General features: G+C 48.7%; 1 long non-coding RNA gene across 1 annotated transcript; it reads left to right on the forward strand.

Moving 5' to 3' along the window:
• The first annotated feature begins 3,353 nt into the window (after positions 1-3,353).
• LOC310840113 lies at positions 3,354-20,021 on the forward strand. Its single transcript, XR_014561812.1, has 6 exons — positions 3,354-4,048; positions 4,291-4,856; positions 4,907-5,114; positions 5,282-5,772; positions 10,226-10,830; positions 18,782-20,021. It is a non-coding gene; the product is annotated as an uncharacterized lncRNA (long non-coding RNA).
• Positions 20,022-23,463: the final 3,442 nt, after the last annotated feature.

The raw sequence follows: 23,463 nt of genomic DNA on the forward strand, positions 1-23,463 counted from the left end.
GAAGGAGAACGATGCCTCACACACAGACACAGAGTGTCAATCCTAAAGTTGCAGGGGCGCGCAGGGGCGCTGGGAGAGTGAACGGGAAGCAAGAGAAGGAGCCCTCACACACACACAGAGACACAGAGTGTCAATTCTAAAGTTGGAGGAAGAGCGCAGGGGCGCAGGGAGAGTGAACGGGAAGCAAGAGAAGGAGCCCTCACACACACACAGACGCACAGTGTCAATTCTAAAGTCGGAGGGAGAGCGCAGGGGCGCAGGGAGAGTGAAGGGGAAGCAGGAGGAGGAGAACGATAGCTTCAAGCACACACACACACACACAGCCCCTACAGTGGCTAATCCAAAATCGGACAGCAAAAAACTGCAGGCAGGGACAGAGAGCACGGGGTTGTTTTAAAGCAGCCAACTCCCACTCTGCTTCTCTCCCTCCTCCCCGGCTCCGCTAGCTGACAGGAGCCGCTTACACCCGCTTTGCTGTTTCAAAGCAAGCCACAGACTGCTCACGACTGCAGCAAATTCCCCCGCCATCTGTAGGCATTCGCTCCATAACACGCACAGACATTTTCCCTTACTTTCTAGGAGAAAAAAAACTGCGTGTTATCGAGCGAAATTTACGGTAATCAATCTGATTTCGATGCTGCCCATCTGGTGATGTCCACGTGTAGGGTCGTCTCTTGTGTTGTTGGAAAAGTGTGTTTGTGATGACCAGCTTGTTCTCTTGACAGAACTCTATTAGCCTTTGCCCTGCTTCATTTTGCTCTCCAAGGCCAAACTTGCCAGTTGTTGCTTTTATCTCTTGGTTCCCTACTTTAGCATTCCAATCCTCTATAATGAGAAGAACATCCTTCTTTGGTGTCACTTCTATAAGGTGTTGTAAGTCTTCATAGAATTGGTCAATTTCAGTTTCTTCCGCACCAGTAGTTGGTGCATAAACTTGGTTTACTGTTATGTTAAAAGGTCTGCCTTGGATTCGTATTGAGATAATTCTATCATTTTTGAGATTGCATCCCAGTACTGCTTTCGCAACTCTTTTGTTGACTATGAGGGCCACTCCATTTCTTTTGCGGGTTTCTTGCCCACAGTTGGAGATATGATGGTAGATATGATGGAAAAAAATATTTTTTTCGATTTCAGTATTTCTTTTCCTAATAAGCCCAGTAGGTAAGCCTCTGGTTTTTTCATTAATGGGATTTTAAGCATTTTTTTCAACTCATGTATTTCTCCCCAGAAGTACTTAATCAGAGTGCAGCTCCACCACATATGCATTGTTGTTCCAGCTTCCTTGTTTCATTTCTAACAAAGGTTGGATTTCAGTTTATAGATTTTTGCTAATTTGACTGGTGTTAAATACCATCTGTAGAACATTTGATGATCTTTGTCAGAAGGGTGACATTGACTACATCTACTTTGATGGCCTTGAAGATCCACGGTTATGCTGAAAGTTGACAATTCAGATCACCAGTTTCCCAGTATCATCACAGAACAGCATCATTCTTGTGAAGTAAGATAGGTGGAAGATATCTCTACCACTTTGTTCCAAAAACCCCCTGAAAAAACAGTTATTGCTAATATTGTAATACTGTAGCTTTCATGAAGAAGGGCATGACCTGCTGCAAATAAAACGTTTCAAATGTTTTGTAAAGTGCAACATGCAAATGTGACGCGATGGTGAGCTATGGCAAATTCAATATATATTTTTCAAAATCTTTTTTAAAAAAAGGATCTTCACAGCATATTTTTTTTAAATATATGTGTAGATTACACCCTTGTCTAACAGCAAGTGGACAGGTAGCGTTGGCAAGATGCAAGACACTGCTACAGAACTTGAAATTGAACCTTCATTCACCAGATTCTCAGTTGCAGAACTTCTTACTTCACTGAGTGACTGTGTCATAGAGGATCTGTTCACTTATTTCAAAGCATGGCAAAGGCAAAACCCTCAACCATTTAAGACTGAGAGTGTAATTCAGCATTTGTGTCTACTACCCTGTTGATTTAACATCAAAATAAAACACTCTTGGGTGGAAGGCCTATGCCATATCTTGTTTTAGCTGATGTGGTTTGGTCTGATGTGAACCTCCTTTGTATAGGAGTCAGCTCCTGGGGCCGAGGATCTTCGCCCTCCCCCAATAAAATATTTGAGGGGCCTCCCCCCCATTAATGGGCATTGCCATTCAAATGGTGTGTGTGTGCTTTGTCATGTGATCAGTTATGCAGGGCGGGCTTACCTCCCCCCCCAGCAATATTTTATTGAAGTTGGCACCCAGTTCCTTTGACATGTAAGCATACTACAATGGAAGTAAAGAAGTTCACTGATGAGCCCATGCAAGTTCCACAGCTGCCCTGCCCTGCTCAGTCTATAGCGAGATGTGCGAAAAGTCACATAGGCAGAGGGCTGGGCGTAGACACACGAGAAACGTGAGGGCTACTTCAGAGTACAAGAATCAAATCACTGGCTGCTGTCCAATAACCAATCAAAACAATACTTGATGAAACTTGTTGTTTCAATTTCTTATTAACTGATGTAATGATTGTCTAATGTTGTTTTATGATTTCAAGGCAATGTATTCTTAGTAGGATATGTTTTACGTAGAGAAACTATTTAAAAAAAATAGTATTATGATTATCTGACATTTTCAGAAGGTAAAATTAAAATTATGTGGTTTTCCATAGATTTACCAAGCTAAACTTTGTCCTGTAATAAAAATAGTAGATTTGAATTTCTCACACCCAAAAACATATTTCTAAGACCCTGACTGAAGAAAATTTCAAAAATTAAATTTCACCCCCTACAATGACACACCTTAGAGCTATGTGTCTGTTCTATGCTGCTTCTGTTTCTGGCTCCCCTCCTATGTCTCCTGACTCCTGTCCTCTGCCGGCGTACAGCTTCCACGTCATGTGGCCAGCATGACTAAGCCACTTCTGGCGAACCAGAGCAGCGCATGGAAACACCGTTTACCTATTTATCTACTTGCACTTTGACGTGCTTTCGAACTGCTAGGTTGGCAGGAGCAGGGACCAAGCAACGGGAGCTCACCTTGTCACGGGGATTTGAACCGCCGACCTTCTGATCGGCAAGCCCTAGGCTCTGTGGTTTAGACCACAGTGCCACCCACGTCCCTTATAAGATATGTTCTTCAAGTACCTAAATATGTCTCCAATGCTACAATACACCTCGAAACTGGATTCATAAGAATCGAGGCCAGAGTGCGGCTCGCAACTCTTAATTATTGGCTGAGACTAGCCTCCCTTCTGAGCAGCCTTGCTTCCTTGACTATCAAAGATGATTTCCAATTGATATGGATACAAGCAGTGGATAATATAATAACAACTAGGATTCAATCCATAGAATGACAGGCAGACCTAGCCAGGTCCCCCCAAAATTAAATTAGCGAAACTAGAAGATACTTGACTTTCCAAATGCCATACATAGCTAATTTTGAAATACCAAAACAACGAAGGGCTTCCACGTTGTCAGGCCCTCCCTTCAGCAATTCAGGAAGACCGCTATAGGAAGATACCATACAAGGAGAGGAAATGCCTGTGTGGCTCTGGGCAGCAGGAAACAACAGAGCGTGCCCTTTTTCACTGCCAGTATTACATAGACATTCAAGCTGGTTTATCCAGCCCATCCTATATAAGTTCCCTGGGCGTTCAGAACAACACTACATCTCCCTATTACTACAGGACAAAAGCCCAGAAGTCACATATTTAGTCGCCAGATTTTGTGCTGTCATGATAGATATTTGTTGGGATGGTCTATGCTACAAATCAGTCCTAAATAGAAGGCCCAAATTGTTAGATCCACACTTCTGAAGCCCCACCCCATACAGCTGTTCTTTTTAAACTGATCTCCTTTAAATTTTCCTTATCGGTTTTTATTCATCCATTATCTGTGCTTAATCAAGCATATGTATGTGTTTTAATCTACGTTTGGTTCTTGCTCCCAATTAATTTAATAATTATCTGCTTAGAGATACTGTTATGCTATTTATTTAGATGTTATTTAGATGTTTTGCTTATGCTGATCTGTGACCGTAATAAAGTAAAAACAAAAAAAATTCCTTCCAGAAGCACCTTAAAGACCAACTAAGTCAGTTCTTGGTATGAGCTTTTGTGTGCATGCACACTTCTTCAGATATCTTGTGTATCTGAAGAAGTGTGCATGCACACGAAAGCTCATACCAAGAACTGACTTAGTTGGTCTTTAAGGTGCTACTGGAAGGAATTTTTTTTGTTTTGACTATGGCAGACCAACACGGCTACCTATCTGTAACCGTAATAAAGTAAATTCATTCATTCATGTTCCAATTATTAACAAAAAAAATCAACGAATTTGGCTGCTGCACATCCTTCAATATCTCTTTTATATGTGTTAATAATGCTAAATCCCATGCATATATCTTTTCAATCTTGCAAATTAGCATCTGCTGTTCTAATCAATCATGGCTACAGCTCCAGGCTTGAATGCTGTTTCTAGCAATCCAAGATTCCTTCTCCATGGGCAAGTCATCTATTGCTCAACACGCAGAAAACCTGATATGACCCAATGCAGAAACCTAGATGTTTGTCTTGATATGGGATGGGAGTGCTTTCCAGAAAGTTCTGATGTCAAAATGTTGTACTGTTTCAGTGGATTTCTAAAAAGACGAATGCAAATATATAAGGAGTGTCTGGGCATGGAAGAGCCTTGCTCTATTTTGAAAAATCCAGTCATTTCCTTAAAAATAGAGACCTGGACAAATGTCGGTTCTCTTGGCCAGTAAAGCAAGATGAGTGCCACAACCCCAGAGTCGTCCGCGACAGGACCTAACGGTCAGGGGTCTCTTTACCTTTACCTTTGTAGTCTTAGGGTCTCTTTTGTAGTCTTTGGGTCTCTTTACCTTTACCTTTGTAGTCTTAGGTTGTGCATGGGGCCACCTGCTCAAGTTGCCTGCGGTGACATTTGCACTTGACATCTTCCAGGGATATGCCCAGAAGAGAATAAAAAATTATATCCTTCAAAAGAAGACCTCCCGCTTGAAAAAAGCTTTCCAAACACACACAAAATACAATCAATAAAAAGAGGTCAGCAAGAGAAAAACTAACTCAATAAAAACAGCATAAAACTAGTTACAGGTAGGTAGCCGTGTTGGTCTGCCATAGTCAAAAAAAAAAAAAAATCCTTCCAGTAGCACCTTAAAGACCAACTAAGTTAGTTCTTGGTATGAGCTTTCTTAGTTGGTCTTTAAGGTGCTACTGGAAGGATTTTTTTTTTTTTTTTTGAGCATAAGACTAGCTTAGTCAAGAATGGTGATTATGTCCCTTCACTTGCTTTGTAATGGTAGAGCAAGAGCTTCCAGTGTACAATCCCAGACATCTCCGGGTCGGGCTGAGAGAGAGACTCCCTGCAGAGGTGGGTTTAGGGGAGGGTCACCGGTTCAGTTGCAGGGATGCCATAACTTTTATTTAGAATTTACTTAGAATGGAGGGCGAAAGGAAGGGGCACCGAATTTTGGTATCGCACAGCAAGCCGCTTAAATTTTAGACCCCAGGGCCCACCAGTGGTCTCTGCCTAGAACCCTGGAGAGCCACTGCCAGCCAGTGTAGACAATATGGAGCTAGATGGATCAATGGCCAGACCTAAGGTTGCTTCCCATGGGTAGCATTAAGTTAAAATACCAGTAACTTAGCGCTAAATTTGTTCACTGGCAAAAGTGTTTTGTCATATTGCTGGTAACTTTGCTACACTATACACTGCACAATCTCTTGCAGGGACCGCCTCTCCTGGTATGTCCCACAGAGGAACTTATGGTCTTCAAATAAAAACATCTTGAAGGTCCCAGGCCACAGAGAGGTTAGGCTGGCCTCAACTAGAGCCAGGGCTTTTTCAGCTGTGGCTCCGATCTGGTGGAACGCTCTGTCCCAAGAGACTAGGGCCCTGCGGGACTTGACATCTTACTACCCCTGGGTGTGTCTCATGTAGGGCTGTGAGGACCCTTTTGCGGAGGGGCTGGGGAACAACGACCCTGCTTCCCCATAACAGGCACCCCTTGTGGGCTGACAGTTCATGTTTGCGGGTTGTGTAGCCAGCGAATTCTGGCCCGGGGCTGCTGCTGGGCCATCCCCTCCACACCCAGTCCAGGACCCGGGAGATGACCCTATCTTTCTTGGAATGGTATGCAACTTCTTGTGCCTGAATGGGGCGGTTGGGAAGAAGAAGAAGAAGAAGAAGAAGAAGAAGAAGAAGAAGAAGAAGAAGAAGAGGAGGAGGAGTTTGGATTTGATATCCCGCCTTTCACTCCCCTTCAGGAGTCTCAAAGCGGCTAACATTCTCCTTTCCCTTCCTCCCCCACAACAAACACTCTGTGAGGTGAGTGGGGCTGAGAGACTTCACAGAAGTGTGACTGGCCCAAGGTCACCCAGCAGCTGCATGTGGAGGAGCGGAGACACGAACCCGGTTCCCCAGATTATGTGACTGCCGCTCTTAACCACTACACCACACTGGCTCCAGGCTCATAACCTCTTGTGCAGGTGCTGGGTCGGGGCCTGTTTCCGGTAGTGGTAGCCTGCTGAGGGCGTCTGCATGGCCCATTGCCTTTCCAGGGCGGTGAATCAGTGCATACTGGTAGCTGGCAAGGAAAATTGACCACCTGAGGACGCGAGGAGACAGCACTTGGGGGTCTGCTTTTCAGGGGCAAACAAGCCAAGCAACGGCTTGTGGTCAGTCACCACGGTGAAGGGCCGCCCGTACAAGAAATCATGGAATTTTTTTACTCCCTTCACGATTGCCAGACCCTCCTTGTCGATTTGCGAGTAGTTCCACTCGGTTTCATTGAGTATCTGGGAAAAGTATGCCACCGGTACCTCTCTTCCATCCGGGAGTTGGTGTCCCAGGACAGCGCCAATGCCATAGGGTGAGGCGTCGCATGCTAGCACCACCGGCAGCCTCTCGTCGAAGTGTGCCAAGACCGAGTTTGAGACAAGCAAGTCCTTGACTGCCTGGAATGCGGCCTCCTGGCGCTGGTCCCACACCCAAGGGGCCTGCTTGTCCAGGAGTCTGTGTAGGGGCTCCGCTACCGCCGCCTTGTGGGGAAGGAAGGTAAAAGTTCAATAGTCCCAAGAAGGCCTGAAGTTCAGTCTTGTTCTTGGGCGCTGGGGCATCACAAATGGCCCGTACCTTGTCCCCAGTCGGGTGGACCCCTTCTGCGTCCACCATAAATCCCAGAAAGTCCACCTGAGGCACTCCTAGTAGACATTTTTCCCGCTTCACCTTGAGACCCGCCATCTGGAAACGGTGCAGAACGGTGCGGAGGCGGTTCTCAAACTCCTCTGGTGTGGGCCCGGCAATCAACACATCATCGAAGAAAGGGGTGACACCAGGAATCCCTTTAAGGAGAGAGTCCATTAGTGTGATGGCCTGGGATTCCGATTCAGAGGATGAACCAGAGGAATCCCAGCCTGCACAGGAGTCCCCGCCTCCAGGGCCGGCTGAACTGGGGCAAGGCCTAGATGCTGAAGAGCCTGCACCTGTGGCAGAGCACCAGGAGCTGGCCCCAGGTGAAACCCTTCTGGCCCCAGAGGTGCTTGAGGACTCAGTGGCGTCAGGTGAGCCTCCTCCAGGGCCCAGTAACCCTTCGGCCTCTCCTGATCTGCAGAGGCTTAGGGCAGAGAGGCGAAGGGAACTGGTTGCTCCCAGGAGGAGTGCTCGCCTTAAGGCCAGAGGAAGCGGGGCTCCTGGGGGCCGGGACCGCCCCCGGCCTTAGAAGAGGATAAAAGCCTAGTCAGCCCGGTCCCAGGTTGCGGGAGCAACGTCGTTGTTGGCTTCGGACCTTCCTGTGTTCCTGACCCCTGCTCGGCCTCCTGTTCCTGACCATCCGGTACTCCTGTTCCCTGCCCGGCCTCCTGTTCCTGACCATCCGGTGCTCCTGTTCCCTGCTTGGCCTCCTGTTCCTGCTCATCCGGTGTTCCTGTTCCCTGCTCGGTCTCCTGTTCCAGCGTTCCTGTTCCCCGCCCGGCTCTCCGCCTCGGACCTCGCCCCTCTTCGTGTGGACTCTGCTTACGCCCATGGTACCTTACCCCCGGGACCAGCACAATTAGATTCTGGAATATGCCTGGTGCCACGCTGACACTGAATTGCAGCCGCTTTACCCTGAACGCTCCTCTGTGCGTCACAATCATCTGTGCCTCTGCTGTGGCCTCATCTACTGGCAGCTGTTGATATGCTTGGGCCAAGTCCAGCTTGCCAAAAATTTCCGACCCAGCCAGGGTGGCAAGGACATGGCTGACCACTGGCACTGGGTATGCATGGGCCGTGAGGGCCTTGTTTATGGTACATTTGTAGTCTGCGCAGATGCGGACCGAACCATTAGGCTTGACGGGTGTGACGATAGGGGTTTCCCAGGGGGCATTAGGCACCAGCTCCAGCACTCCTTGCTCCACGAGTCGGTCCAATTCCTCGTCTATACGGGGTTTCAGGGCGAACGGGACCCGGCGGGCCTTGAGCCTGACCGGTCGTACTGCGGGGTCAAGCTGTAGAGCAATGGGGGAGCCCGTATACTGTCCCAATTTCTCATCGAAAACCCCCGGAAATTCCTTGCATATGGCGTCCACGTCCACTTGTAAGCTCATGTGGTCCACCCCGGTGACGGCTAGCCCCAGTGGTCCAAACCATGCCAATCCCAGTAAGCTAATGTAGGGGCCTTTGACCACAAGCAAGTCCAGTTGCCGCATCCGCCCTCGGTATTGCACCCTGAAGGTCCCCACCCCCATTGTGGGGACCTTACGTTTCTGGAAGTCCCGGAGGGTAAATGGATCCGGCCTGAGTTTGGGACCCCCAGTAGGACACAGTTTCCTTAAGGCCCTTGCCGAGATTATGGATAGAGTTGAACCCGTGTCAAGCTCCATGCGGCATGGGGCCCCCTCTATCTGTACCTCTACATAAATTTTCTCTACGTTGGGGTGGGGCAACTGGTATACCTGGAAGTCTGTGAGCTCCGTCGAGTTGCCTTGGTGCGTTGGGCCCCGGGACCTGGGGCTCTTGGATTGGTCATCTGATGCCTGGCGTCGGGTGGGCCGAGCCCGACACATCCGGGCGATGTGTCCCAATTTTCTGCACTGCCTGCACTCTGCGTTGCGGAAACGGCAGGTCCTCCTCTCGTGACTTTCTCCACAGCTTGCGCAGTTCCCTCCTTCTCGTCGAGGCAGCTGTGGTATGTGGGCTGCTTGAGTGCGCTGCTGTACTCGGTGCACCTCCTCCCTGTTGGATCCTGAGTCGTCAGTGAGGTCTTCGTGGTGGACCCTCGGTTGGGACAGCTGGCTCTTGCATCGACCTCTCGGCAGCTTCTGTTGCCAGGGCCTCCTCTAGAGCGACCTGGAACGTTAGGTTCTTCTTAGCGTAGAGGCGTCGTTGCAGCTTCTCATCCTTCAGGCCACCGACGAGGCGGTCACGAAGCATGTTCTCCAGCTCTGAGAAGTTGCAGAACCGGGCAGCTTGGCGGAGAGAGGTCACAAACCCAGTTATGGTTTCCCCAGGGGCTTGCCGCTTTGCATAGAAGGCATTTTGACGAGCCACCACTGAGGGCTGTGGCAAAAAGTGCCCCTTCAGCTGTTCCATTATTGTTTTGTATGGAACAGTAGCGACGTCTTCAGGTGCAAGGAGAGCCCGGGCGATTTCAAACGTCTCCTCTCCGCAGACACTGAAGAATATTGCCCTCTTCTTGGCGTCTTCTTCATTGGTGACCCCTTTGGCTTCTAGGAGGAAGGTGAAACGGGAGGCGTACGCTTCCCAGTCTCCAGAGGCTGGGTTGAACGGCGAGAAGCTGCTGTTGGTTGCCATTCTGAGTTCCTTGTGTCCCGGAGCTGAAGCCTGGATACACGGTGCGAGGCAGCGGTGCGGCAGGTGGCGGTGCTGCGGTGCTGTGTGTGGCAGTCAGCTCAGCGGGATCCCACCTTCATCGCCAGTGAAATATACTCAGAGTCGCAAAGTGATTTCATGCTCTTTATTCAGCTCATAGTGGTGAGGAGGAATGAATGAAAGTCCCCTCAAAGTATCTGCTTTATATACATTATTTACACAATGAGCTGCACATGATTGGCTAATTCTGGAATTCTACTGTAAGCCAATCAGGTTGTGGATTCACTTCTATCTGGAGCATGATTGGGTGGTTCCTGCCAACCAATCATACTGCTGCATTGTTTTAAGACCAATCAGACTGCTGCATTCTGAATCCTATTGTTGTAGGACCAATCAGACTGCTGCCTTTTGGATCCTATTGTTCTAGGACCAATCAGACTGCTGCAGTTTGGATCCTATTCAATTCAGTACATAACATGGGGTCAGAATGCTCATTTCCATTACAAATGCTTTCTTTCCCTTTTCTGTACTGCTTTAGCACGTGGCCTGCTCTTGCAGAAGGCAGGAAATAAACAATTTGCAGTTGCCTGACAATTGCAGGAGTTGCTCCTGGTCACCTAGACCAGTCTTCACAATCTCATATTTGGACTTGCCTAGGTGTGACATGGAGCATATCCTGCAGCTGCCAGACAACTTGGATTTGTTTACTTCCTTCCTTTGCAAAAGAGATTAGCTGCTGCAGCTGAGCCACAGGGGCATGATCAGCCCTCTGGATCTGAATGAAAGACCTGTCCAGTCCACCATCCAGCTCTTGCCGTAGCCAACCAGACGTCTATCGGAAGCCCGCAAGCAGGACTGGAGCTCATCAGGGCTCTTCCCCTTCAGGAACTCATATTCAGAGGCATATTGCCTCCAGCAGTGGGTTGGTGGGCATGGTCCTGCAATTGGTAGACTACCACAAACAATCCACAATGTGCTTCCTACCCCCTCCAGTGGCAGACCTGGGCATTTCAAATTTCAGTGGCACCCTGTGTGATGCCAAACTGGTGCCGTCCTCCTCTCACCTTACCTTGGACACTTGGAATATAACACCTCCATGTGCCCTGATTTTCCAGGGACAGTCATCCCTGCTTCTGATATGATCCCAGAATATCCCTATCTCACCTGCTGCCGCCAAGCTTGAGGAGGAACAAGAGCTGGCGCTTGTCCTGAGTGATGGAGGCTGTGGCTGCGGAAGCTCCAAGGGAGCATGCCATTGTTGCCCTATGGCTGCGGCTGCCATCCTCCTCCCTTGGGCAGCTCGTAGTGGCTGCTGGAGAGCGTGGGGTGGGGGGCTGCGGCTGCTGAGGCCCTGAGTGGAGACAAAGGGCAGGGCTGCCCTGGGTGGGAAGGCAGGGGGAGCGGAGTGGAGTGAAAGGAGCCTTGATTTTTAAAAAATATGCTTTGTGCATCCATGTCTAATCTTACCCCTTACCTTTTGTAAGTGTAACAAAGAATAAAATAAAATAAAATAAAATTGGGATTAAGGGGTTTTCTCAGGATGGTGGAGGATGTGTGCAGCGCCGTCTTAAGCATATCCAGCTCCGTGGTGCAAATATCCCTCTGGCGCCCCCCCTTCCCAGAGTTTTTGACCTTTTTTAGGGCTGGAGGAGGCGGGCAGCGGCTGGAGTGCGACTCCTCTGGCGGGGAAGAGGCGGAGGCTGGACGCAGCACCTCCCGGCTCAGCTGGCCGCTTTGTGCTGCGGTGGCCACGGCAGGCACACACCGAGTGAGCGGGCCTGCGCCAAGCGAATGAGGGCGTGTGCACCGCTCCTGCCGAGCGTCGGCTCAGTTTTTTGCCTTTTAGCTTTCTGGCGCCCCGAGAATTCGGCTCCTGCAGGGTAAAAGGGAAAAAACCGAGCCAACACTTGGCGGGCGCAGCACACGCACCCTCGCTCACTCAGCGCGCTCGTTCTGTGTTCCCCGGACTCTCACCTGGCGCCCTCCAGAACTTGGTGCCGTGGTGCCCTGTGCCACTAGCCTCTGTGGGCAAGATGGGCCTGGACGTGTGTGCTATGTCCCTGTTATGTACTGAGTCGAATAGGATCCAAACTGCAGCAGTCTGATTGGTCCTAGAACAATAGGATCCAAAAGGCAGCAGTCTGATTGGTCCTAGAACAATAGGATTCAGAATGCAGCAGTCGGATTGGTCCTAGAACAATGCAGCAGTATGATTGGTTGGCAGGAACCACCCAATCATGCTCCAGATTTAAGTGAATCCACAACCTGATTGGCTTACAGTAGAATTCCGGAATTAGCCAATCATGTGCAGCCCATTGTGTAAATAATGTATATAAAGCAGATACCTTGAGGGGATTTTCATTCATTCCTCCTCACCACTATGAGCTGAATAAAGAGCATGAAATCACTTTGCGACTCTGAGTATATTTCACTGGCGACGAGGATGGGATCCCGCTGAGCTGACTGCCACACACAGCACCGCAGCACCGCCACCTGCCGCACCGCTGCCTCGCACCGTGTATCCAGGCTTCAGCTCCGGGACACAAGGAACTCAGAATGGCAACCGACAGCAGCTTCTCGCCGTTCAACCCAGCAACGGGAGACTGGGAAGCGTACGCCTCCCGTTTCACTTTCCTCCTAGAAGCCAAAGGGGTCACCGATGAAGAAGACGCCAAGAAGAGGGCGATATTCTTCAGCGTCTGCGGAGAGGAGACGTTTGAAATCGCCCGGGCTCTCCTTGCGCCTGAAGACGTCGCTACTGTTCCATACAAAACAATAATGGAACAGCTGAAGGGGCACTTTTCGCCGCAACCCTCAGTGGTGGCTCGTCGAAATGCCTTCTATGCAAAGCGGCAAGCCCCTGGGGAAACCATAACTGGGTTTGTGACCTCTCTCCGCCAAGCCGCCCGGTTCTGCAACTTCTCAGAGCTGGAGAACATGCTTCGTGACCGCCTCGTCGGTGGCCTGAGGGATGAGAAACTGCAACAACGACTCTACGCTAAGAAGGACCTAACGTTCCAGGTCGCTCTGGAGGAGGCCCTGGCAACGGAAGCTGCCAAGAGGTCGACGCAAGAGGCACGGCCGAGCCTGCCATCCCAACCGAGGGTCCACCACGAAGACCTCACTGACGACTCAGGATCTGACAGGGAGGAGGTGCACCGAGTACAGCAGCGCACTCAAGCAGCCCACATACCACAGCTGCCTCGACGAGAAGGAGGGAACTGCGCAAGCTGCGGGGAAACTCACGAGAGGAGGACCTGCCGTTTCCGCAATGCAGAGTGCAGGCAGTGCAGAAAATTGGGACACATCGCCCGGGTGTGTCGGGCTCGGCCCACCCGACGCCAGGCATCAGATGACCAATCCAAGAGCCCCAGGTCCCGGGGCCCAACGCACCAAGGCAACTCGACGGAGCTCACGGACTTCCAGGTATACCAGTTGCCCTACCCCAACATAGAGAAAATTTATGTAGAGGTACGGATAGAGGGGGCCCCATGCCGCATGGAGCTTGACACGGGTTCAAATCTATCCATAATCTCGGCAAGGACCTTAAGGAAACTGTGTCCTACTGGGGGTCCCAAACTCAGGCCGGCCCCATTCACCCTCCGGGACTTCCAGAAACGTAAGGTCCCCACAATGGGGGTGGGGACCTTCAGGGTGCAATACCGAGGGCGGACGCGGCAACTGGACTTGCTTGTGGTCAAGGGCCCCTACATTAGCTTACTGGGATTGGCATGGTTTGGACCACTGGGACTAGCCATCACCGGAGTGAACCACACTACCTTACAAGTGGATGTGGACGCTATATGCAAGGAATTTCCAGGGGTTTTCGATGGGAAATTGGGACAGTATACGGGCCCCCCCATTGCTCTACAGCTTGACCCCGCAGAACGACCAGTCAGGCTCAAGGCCCGCCGGGTCCCGTTCGCCCTGAAACCACGTATAGACGAGGAATTGGACCGACTCGTGGAGCAAGGAGTGCTGGAGCCGGTGCCTAATGCCCCCTGGGAAACCCCAATCGTCACACCCGTCAAGCCTAATGGTTCGGTCCGCATCTGTGCAGACTACAAATGTACTATAAACAAGGCCCTCACGGCCCATGCATACCCAGTGCCAGTGGTCAGCCATGTCCTTGCTACCCTGGCTGGGTCGAAAATTTTTGGCAAGCTGGACTTGGCCCAAGCATATCAACAGCTGCCAGTAGATGAGGCCACAGCAGAGGCACAGACGATTGTGACGCACAGAGGAGCGTTCAGGGTAAAGCGGCTGCAATTCGGTGTCAGCGTGGCACCAGGCATATTCCAGAATCTAATGGACTCGCTCCTTAAAGGGATTCCTGGCGTCACCCCCTTCTTCGATGATGTGTTAATTGCCGGGCCCACACCAGAGGAGTTTGAGGACCGCCTCCGCACCGTTCTGCACCGTTTCCAGACAGCGGGTCTCAAGGTGAAGCGGGAAAAATGTCTACTAGGAGTGCCTCAGGTGCACTTTCTGGGATTTATGGTGGACGCAGAAGGGGTCCACCCGACTGGGGACAAGGTACGGGCCATTTGTGATGCCCCAGCGCCCAAGAGCAAGACTGAACTTCAGGCCTTCTTGGGACTATTGAACTTTTACCATTCCTTCCTTCCCCACAAGGCGGCGGTAGTGGAGCCCCTACACAGACTCCTGGACAAGCGGGCCCCTTGGGTGTGGGGCCAGCGCCAGGAGGCCGCATTCCAGGCAGTCAAGGACTTGCTTGTCTCAAACTCGGTCTTGGCACACTTTGACGAGAGGCTGCCGGTGGTGCTAGCATGCGACGCCTCGCCCTATGGCATTGGCGCTGTCCTGGGACACCAACTCCCGGATGGGAGAGAGGTACCGGTGGCATACTTTTCCCAGACACTCAACGCAACCGAGCGGAACTACTCACAAATCGACAAGGAGGGTCTGGCAATTGTGAAGGGAGTAAAAAAATTCCATGATTTCTTGTACGGGCGGCCCTTCACCGTGGTGACTGACCACAAACCGTTGCTTGGCTTGTTTGCCCCCGAAAAGCAGACCCCCCAAGTGCTGTCTCCTCGTGTCCTCAGGTGGTCAATTTTCCTTGCCAGCTACCAGTATGCGCTGATTCACCGCCTGGGGAAGGCGATGGGCCATGCGGACGCCCTCAGCAGGCTACCACTACCGGAAACAGGCCCCGACCCAGCACCTGCACAAGAGGTTATGAGCCTGGAGCTGCTTCCCGACCGCCCCATTCAGGCACAAGAAGTTGCACACCACTCCAAGAAAGATAGGGTCATCTCCCGGGTCCTGGACTGGGTGTGGAGGGGATGGCCCAGCAGCAGGCCTGGGCCAGAATTCGCTGGCTACACAACCCGCAAACATGAACTGTCGGCCCACAAGGGGTGCCTTTTATGGGGAAGCAGGGTCGTTGTTCCCCAGCCCCTCCGCAAAAGGGTCCTCACAGCACTACATGAGACACACCCAGGGGTAGTAAGAATGAAGGCCCTTGCCAGGAGTTATGTGTGGTGGCCGGGGATCGACGGAGAGATAGAGGCCTGGGTCAAACACTGCCAGGCCTGCCAAGAATCCCGCCCAGATCCCCCAAGGGCCCCAGTCCAGTCCTGGGAGTCCGCCCGAGCACCATGGTCACGCCTGCATGTGGACTTCGCTGGCCCCTTTCAGGGGAAAACATTCTTCATAGTGGTGGACTCCTACACCAAATGGCTGGAAGTCGCACTGGTACCGTCCACTTCTACGTCCGCAGCCATCCGGGTACTACGCAGGCTGTTTGCAACCCACGGGCTCCCTGACACTCTCGTCTCAGACAACGGGACTGCATTTACGTCAGGAGAATTCCAAACCTTCACAGCGCAGAACGCCATCCGCCACATCCGTTCGGCGCCATTCCACCCTGCCACCAATGGCCAAGCAGAACGCATGGTGCGGACCACCAAGGACACCCTTCGCCGCATGACGCAAGGGGATTGGGAGTACCGCCTTGCCACATTCCTCCTAGCACAGCACAGCACCCCCAGCTCAACGACTGGCCGGAGCCCCGCTGAACTACTAATGGGTCGGCGCCTTGCAATCAGATTGGACCGCCTTCACCCCGATAGAGCTCAGGATGAGGTAGTGGTGGGGGAAGGCAGGAACCCCCGGACCTTCGAGGCCCAGGACCCAGTGTACGCAAAGAATTTTGGGGCAGGCCCAGCATGGGTACCCGCCACAGTCACCAGGGTCACTGGCCCTGTGTCGTACGAGGTGCTAACGGATGGAGGGCAATGCTGGCGCCGCCACTGCGACCAGATACGGCGACGATTCCCGGGAGAAACCCAGGAGGAGGAAAGGGCAGAGGAGTCCCAAGGGAACAGTGGGGCAGTGAGGCCCATAGAGCAGCAGGGGCCAGCAGGAGAGGCAGAATCAGTAAATACAGAGAGGACCCGTGAGGCCGAAAGGACACCGGAACCAGAACCACGACTGAGCGAGCCGGTTGCGCCAGACCAAACAGCCCCATCACAGCCAGCATCCTTGGAACACGAGCCAGAACCTGAACACCGGACCAGGGAACACCACAGGCCGCAACGGACACGTAGGCCGCCAGCGTACCTTGAGGACTATGAATGCGACCTCCCGGGCAGGACTGGAACTTAGAGGGGAGGGGTGTTATGTACTGAGTCGAATAGGATCCAAACTGCAGCAGTCTGATTGGTCCTAGAACAATAGGATCCAAAAGGCAGCAGTCTGATTGGTCCTAGAACAATAGGATTCAGAATGCAGCAGTCGGATTGGTCCTAGAACAATGCAGCAGTATGATTGGTTGGCAGGAACCACCCAATCATGCTCCAGATTTAAGTGAATCCACAACCTGATTGGCTTACAGTAGAATTCCGGAATTAGCCAATCATGTGCAGCCCATTGTGTAAATAATGTATATAAAGCAGATACCTTGAGGGGACTTTCATTCATTCCTCCTCACCACTATGAGCTGAATAAAGAGCATGAAATCACTTTGCGACTCTGAGTATATTTCAGTCCCATAGGTGTGATGGTGGTGGCACTTGCCCTTCTTCTGATAGGAAATGCTCTGTGGGGTAATGACAAACATTGTGGGGGTCGAGGAGGGTCTGTTTGCAGGGAGTGAGAACATTCACTTAAGGAATGTTGGAAGGTGCGTACCTTGAGGACTATGAATGCGACCTCCCGGGCAGGACTGGAACTTAGAGGGGAGGGGTGTTATGTACTGAGTCGAATAGGATCCAAACTGCAGCAGTCTGATTGGTCCTAGAACAATAGGATCCAAAAGGCAGCAGTCTGATTGGTCCTAGAACAATAGGATTCAGAATGCAGCAGTCGGATTGGTCCTAGAACAATGCAGCAGTATGATTGGTTGGCAGGAACCACCCAATCATGCTCCAGATTTAAGTGAATCCACAACCTGATTGGCTTACAGTAGAATTCCGGAATTAGCCAATCATGTGCAGCCCATTGTGTAAATAATGTATATAAAGCAGATACCTTGAGGGGACTTTCATTCATTCCTCCTCACCACTATGAGCTGAATAAAGAGCATGAAATCACTTTGCGACTCTGAGTATATTTCAGTCCCATAGGTGTGATGGTGGTGGCACTTGCCCTTCTTCTGATAGGAAATGCTCTGTGGGGTAATGACAAACATTGTGGGGGTCGAGGAGGGTCTGTTTGCAGGGAGTGAGAACATTCACTTAAGGAATGTTGGAAGGTGCGCACATGCGTGCACATACACACACACAGTACAGACACAGTAAAAGCTTGTAAACTGAAGAAGGATGTCCAAGTTAGTTTGTTGTAAGCAAAAATAACCAAGAGTCTTGCAGCCTTTAACAGAGAGGACCAAGCTAGACTGTGATTGATTGAGTTTATATATATATGCTGCCTTTCCACAGGGAGCTGTGCCCAAAGCAGCTTAAAACAAACATTCAAAGAGTAAGAAGACGGAGCACTGAAGCGGGATAGACAAATAAGTGTGCAAAACATATTGTATCAATCAATTCATATGAGGATACAAATATCAACTTTAGCAAATAGAATATAAATTCAAGACGAAAGACAATGCAATAATAAAATTATCAATAAAAAATTAAAAACAAGTATTTAAAAATGTTTTAAAACTAATTGAAACCAACCATAAGCTAAAAACACACAGAACTTCTACGTATCTGGGTAGAGGAAGGAGTTAAGCAATGTCAATAGGCAGGACATTCCAAAGTGTAGACGACGCCCCATTAAAAGATTGATTGCAGTTATGGAAGTAGTATTATGTGGCCCTCGTATCATTGCCAGTTCTGCAGTTGGGACCAGTAGTGAGGTGTGAAACCAGGGGGTTTCTTCATGCCCAGGCAAATAGAATAAAACTTATTGATATGTTCTAATTCAGCTGTTTCACACAAGACTTTGCCATTAAAATAATGTAGTTGAAATGGCAATATATTAATTTTTTTCAAAATGAGTAGAAAGACTTGTAGTAATGTCATAAGCAGCATCTGATAGGTGACAATGACATCACCATAACAAAGATTCATCCGGGGTGGAGGAAGGGGGTGCGGTGGGGGCAGGGCACCCTAGGTGTCACCACTGAAGGGGTGACAAAATGGCAGGCAACACTGGCCATGGGGCCTGCAGCATGCCTGAGCCACGTGTCTCTCCTGGGAGTGACGTGGACGGCTTGGGCGCCCGCAGGCTCTGCACTGCCCCAAATGGTCCGCCCGCTGCCTCCCCCCCCCCAGCTGTGGGGCGGCTGAGTGGGAGGAGGCAGGGAGACAGAGACCCCGTGGAGCGTCCTGCCCGGCTAGCCCCGCCCCTGGCCGCAGGGCACGCGCACCACCCCAGGCGCCCGATTGGCTTGCTCTGCGGCTGGATTCGTCAAATGTTATTTCTGTTCATTTCTTCTCCCGGAAGGGTCAGGGGAGCAGCAACAGCTCACAGCCATTTGAAAGTTAGGAAAGTGTAAACTGACTGTAGCAAAGGAACAACTGAGCATTCCCTATGCAAGAATGTCATGTGAGAAAGATCTGGTCATCATTTGGGAAAACAAATTCCTATATTTGTATGCAACCACCCAGAAAAATTACTTCAGTATTTCTGGCAGTATGCCTGGATTTTGCGGCTGTGGTCCTTTTGAAGCTGTGTTTTCCTTTCCAGAATTGTGTCAGGTCTTGTATATTTAAACTACCGGCCTCTACAAAAGATAGAGAATTTGGTGAGTACTCAGTCCTCCTCAAGCAAAGAGTTCTGCAGTCAGGGCTGGAGTCACGTGGGGAGCCTGGGTGGGCTCACCCCCCGCAGAGAGATTCCAAACCCCTTCCTTGAATTTTCAGTTTTCGTTTTTTAAATACCGTAATTGAGTCCCATTCACTTATGGAGACATAAGGAAAACTGTGCAGGCAGGACTCATCCACCCAAGTGTTCACTGATCTTTCCTTCCAGTGTTGTGTCTGACATCTGCAAAGGCACTGGGATAATTGGCGCACAACAGGGACATTTCCTTTTTTAATAAAATTAAAATACCTGTAGTTAAATTTCAACTGTTCCACCCCAATTCAAATGTATCTCACCATGTGTTATCACTCAATTTCTAGGTACTGGTTCAATCTTCTGACACTCATAATCTGCTTGTGTTTGGGGAGAATGCAAAATGCAGATTTTCATTTCGCCTGGAAATGCACGCAATATCACAGGATAAGTCTGTACTATACCACCACCTTGTGGTGATGTAATGAATATCAGTCTTAAATTTTAACTATACACTCTGTGGAGTCCTTTCTTTTGTCTGTCCTCAATCTTCCAGTTTCACCGGATGCCTTTGGAGGCAGAACATAACCATCCTAGCTAGTAGCTAATGATAACCTTCACCTCCGTGGATTTTTCTAACCCCCTCTTAAAGCCATCCAAGTTGCTGGTCCCCAGTGTCTCCTGCGGAGCAAGTTGCACAGTAACTATCTGCTGTGTGAATAAGTACCGGTACTTTCTTTTTGTCTTTCCTGAATATTCCAAAATTCAGCTTCAACAAGTTCTAATGTTAGGGGGAAAAACTTTTCTCTATCTGCTTTCTCCATGCCAGGCACTGTTTTTTACAATTCTATTATGTTGCCACTTACTTGCCTTCTCTAAACTAAAAAACCTCAAAATATGCAACATTTATAATATATACAGTCAGGAGGCACTTTTTCGGCACTTGCGCATGCTCAGAAACACAAAATGACATAATGTGCATGTGCAGAAGCGCCGAATCGCAAATGTGCCTCCCACACGGATCACATTCGTAACCAGAGGTATGACTGGATATCTGTCTGTCTATCTATCTCCTGCCCATCTAACTGGGTTGCCCTAGCCACTCTGGGCAGCTTCCAACAAATATAAAAACCTTCCAACAAATATAAAAACACACTGAAAGAGAACTATATTAAAAGGATTCATAGATGGTATTTAACTCCAAATAGATTGGCTAAAAAGTACAGTGTGGAATCGGATTTGTGTTGGAAATGTAAAGAAGTAGAAGGAACGTTTTTTATATGTTGTGTACATGCAAAAATGTAAAAGAATATTGGGAAATGATATATAATGAGATGAAAATGTTCAAAATAACACCCCCCAAAAAAACCCAGATACTTTTTGTTAGGAATTAGTCAGACAGAGGTACCCAGGAGTCAGAAAAAATTATTTATGTATGCAAGAACAACGGTTCAGATCTTGCTAGCCCAGAAATGGAAAGTGAGGTGTTTCCCCAGCAAGGAGGATTGGTAACTCAGAATATGCAGAGTTAGCAAGTCTAACAAGTAGAGAACAAGAAGAATGAGTATTTAAGGAGGAGTGGATTTTTTTTGTCAAGTATATTGAGAATAATTGTGTACAATTGAAAACGCTGGCAGTATTAAAGAAAATTCAACAGTATAATAATAATAAATACTGAAGTGATGTAAGATAGGAAAACAGAAATAGACGGATGTATCAAAATACAACCGTACCGTGGTTTTCAAACAGAATGCGTTCCAGAAGTCGGTTTGACTTCTGAAACATTTGAAAACCAAGGCACGGCTGCCGATTGGCTGCAGGAGCATCCTGCAGACAATCAGAAGCCACGGTGGACGTTTGGCTTCCAAGGCAAAGTTCGCAAACCAGAACACCTACTTCCGGGTTTGCGACGTTCAAGTTCCGAGTTGTTCATGAACAAAGCTGTTTGAAAACCAAGGTACGACTGTATGCATGAATGAACCTAGGGAGGGAAGTCAATCAATGTATGGTATAATAAAAGATGCTTACCGTAATTTACAATGTAAAATTTGAAAATTTAATAAAAAATATTTTAAAAATAAATAAAAACTTAATAAACATCAAACATTAATTGTTGTTTAGTCGTTTAGTCGTGTCCGACTCTTCATGACCCCCTGGACCAGAGCACGCCAGGCACTCCTGTCTTCCACTGCCTCCCGCAGTTTGGTCAAACTCATGCTGGTAGCTTCGATAACACTATCCAACCATCTCGTCTCCAACCATCTCGTCCTCTGTCGTCCCCTTCTCCTTGTGCCATCCATCTTTCCCAACGTCAGGGTCTTTTCCTTTAAAAAAAAAAAAATTATTAACTGGCCAATCACATCAAATTAAATCACATCGCATAAATTCCAAATTACAAAGCCAATTTTTTAAATTTTGTTGGGGGAACCCATACTTCAAGATCCAAAGGGGGATTCAGATCATCTTCTTATTACTGCGTTAATGTCCAAATCAGTCCCAATCAGTCCAGACAAAGTTCATAATTCTATCCAGTCTTATCTTGGTATTTCCACATCATATCTTGTTCATATGATCTCTTTTTTTCCTTTACGATCTCTTCTGTTGGTCTCTTTAAGCCGATAAGCAAGTATAATAATCCTGTGTGGATTTCCCGTTCCTCCACTAAGTCCAGATGGTTTCCATAAATCTCCTTCGTAGATAACATCACTCTTTCCATCATAAATTTGGCATTTGTCGCTCTTAAGTCCCACCGAGGAGTTGATCCACGATATGTAAACAACTCTATTTCTCTCTTTCTCCTCCCAGACCCAAGAGCTCCAACAATGCCTCCCAAAATGGCGACGGCATTTTTAACTGCATCATTCCAAAACTCTTAGCTTTCCAGCTTCATCTTGAAACTTTTGTTGATATGCAGTGTCCCGTGCACAGCAGAAGGATGAGGAGTACGTGCACATACTCTATATTGCTTTATTTACACTTCAAAGCTGGTAGATTACAGAAAAACATCTTGCCTCTGCCGGAGCAGAGAAAAGCATCCTCTCTCCTCTAAAGCACGGAGAGAACAACACTGAACTGCAAAGAACAGTGAAAACAGGAAACCAGTGTACGTCACATCCAGTCTCCTTTCCCGTGAGAAAACCCAACAGCACTTGACTGTGGAATGTAAACGTTGTCTTGTGACAAGCACTTCGCTGCTCAGTGAAGGAAGCAGAAACCAACATCCTCCCCCTTTCTGTGAACATCACTGGGCAGCGTGTTCGTACAATATCAGTACAAACCCAACTTCTGCACATAGGTACAGTGTTGATCCCTTGATACAATCTTGGACAATACATCAGCAGGAATTTCATTACCTGGCATATAGGACACAGTTACGAGTCCCTTCTGAATACGTTCCCTAGCATGTTGCAACTTCAATTGCAAGTGCTTCGTGCTTTGCTTACAACCTTCAGAATTCAGCAAAGCCAAACATGCTTTGTTGTCCTGGTAAACCTGGATTGGACATTTGACAGGAATTTTCATGTCTTTGCACAATTGTAACAACCATTCACAATCTTTAAGTGAATAAGACAGTGCATTCAGTTCAGCTTCACAAGTGCTTAAGCTAACTGTTGTTCGCTTCTTGTATGACCAATCAAATAGACCCTGATTGTACATGTAGCAAACTCCAGACGTACTTTTCCTGTCTGTAGAGTCACTTCCAAAACTTGCATCTGCAAATATCTCAAGACCACCAGACTTCTGATTGTTAAATCTCAGTCTGTAATGGATAGTGCCTTTCAAATACCGCGCTATGCGTTTCAGAGCTTTCCAATCCTTAACAGTAGGATTGTTGACTTGTCTGCTTAGCAAATTACAGCTAACAGCAATGTCAGGTCTTGAACATCTGGCAATGAAGTTTAGCTTGCCTAGCACACTTCTGTACAGTGTAGTGTCAGAAAATGCTTCTTCAGTGGCATCTACCTGATAACCTGTTGTCATCGGTGTGTCTACAGGGTTAGCATCCATCAGGTTTAGTTTGCTTAACACATCAGCAATTTTACGTGACTGGTGTACTAGAATGTTACCATCTTGATCTCTCTCTATTTCCAGAGATAGGTAGTTGTTTACCTCACCAAGATCTTTCATGTCAAAGTGCTCTTTCAGTTGAGCTAGGGCGTTATTGTACATTGTGACATCTTCCCAAAAGAATAAAAGATCATCAACATAAAACAAACAATACAGTTTCTTTTGCCCCTCCTCTTTGACAAATACACATGGATCAGCTTTCCCTTGCTTAAAACCTAGAGAAAACAATACTTCAGTGAGTTTTGTGTGCCAACACCGTGCACTTTGTTTGAGACCATAAAGGGACTTCTTCAGAGCACAAACAAATC

Source organism: Podarcis gaigeae (genome assembly GCF_964106915.1).
Source record: "Podarcis gaigeae genome assembly, chromosome: 2".
Taxonomy (NCBI): domain Eukaryota; kingdom Metazoa; phylum Chordata; class Lepidosauria; order Squamata; family Lacertidae; genus Podarcis; species Podarcis gaigeae.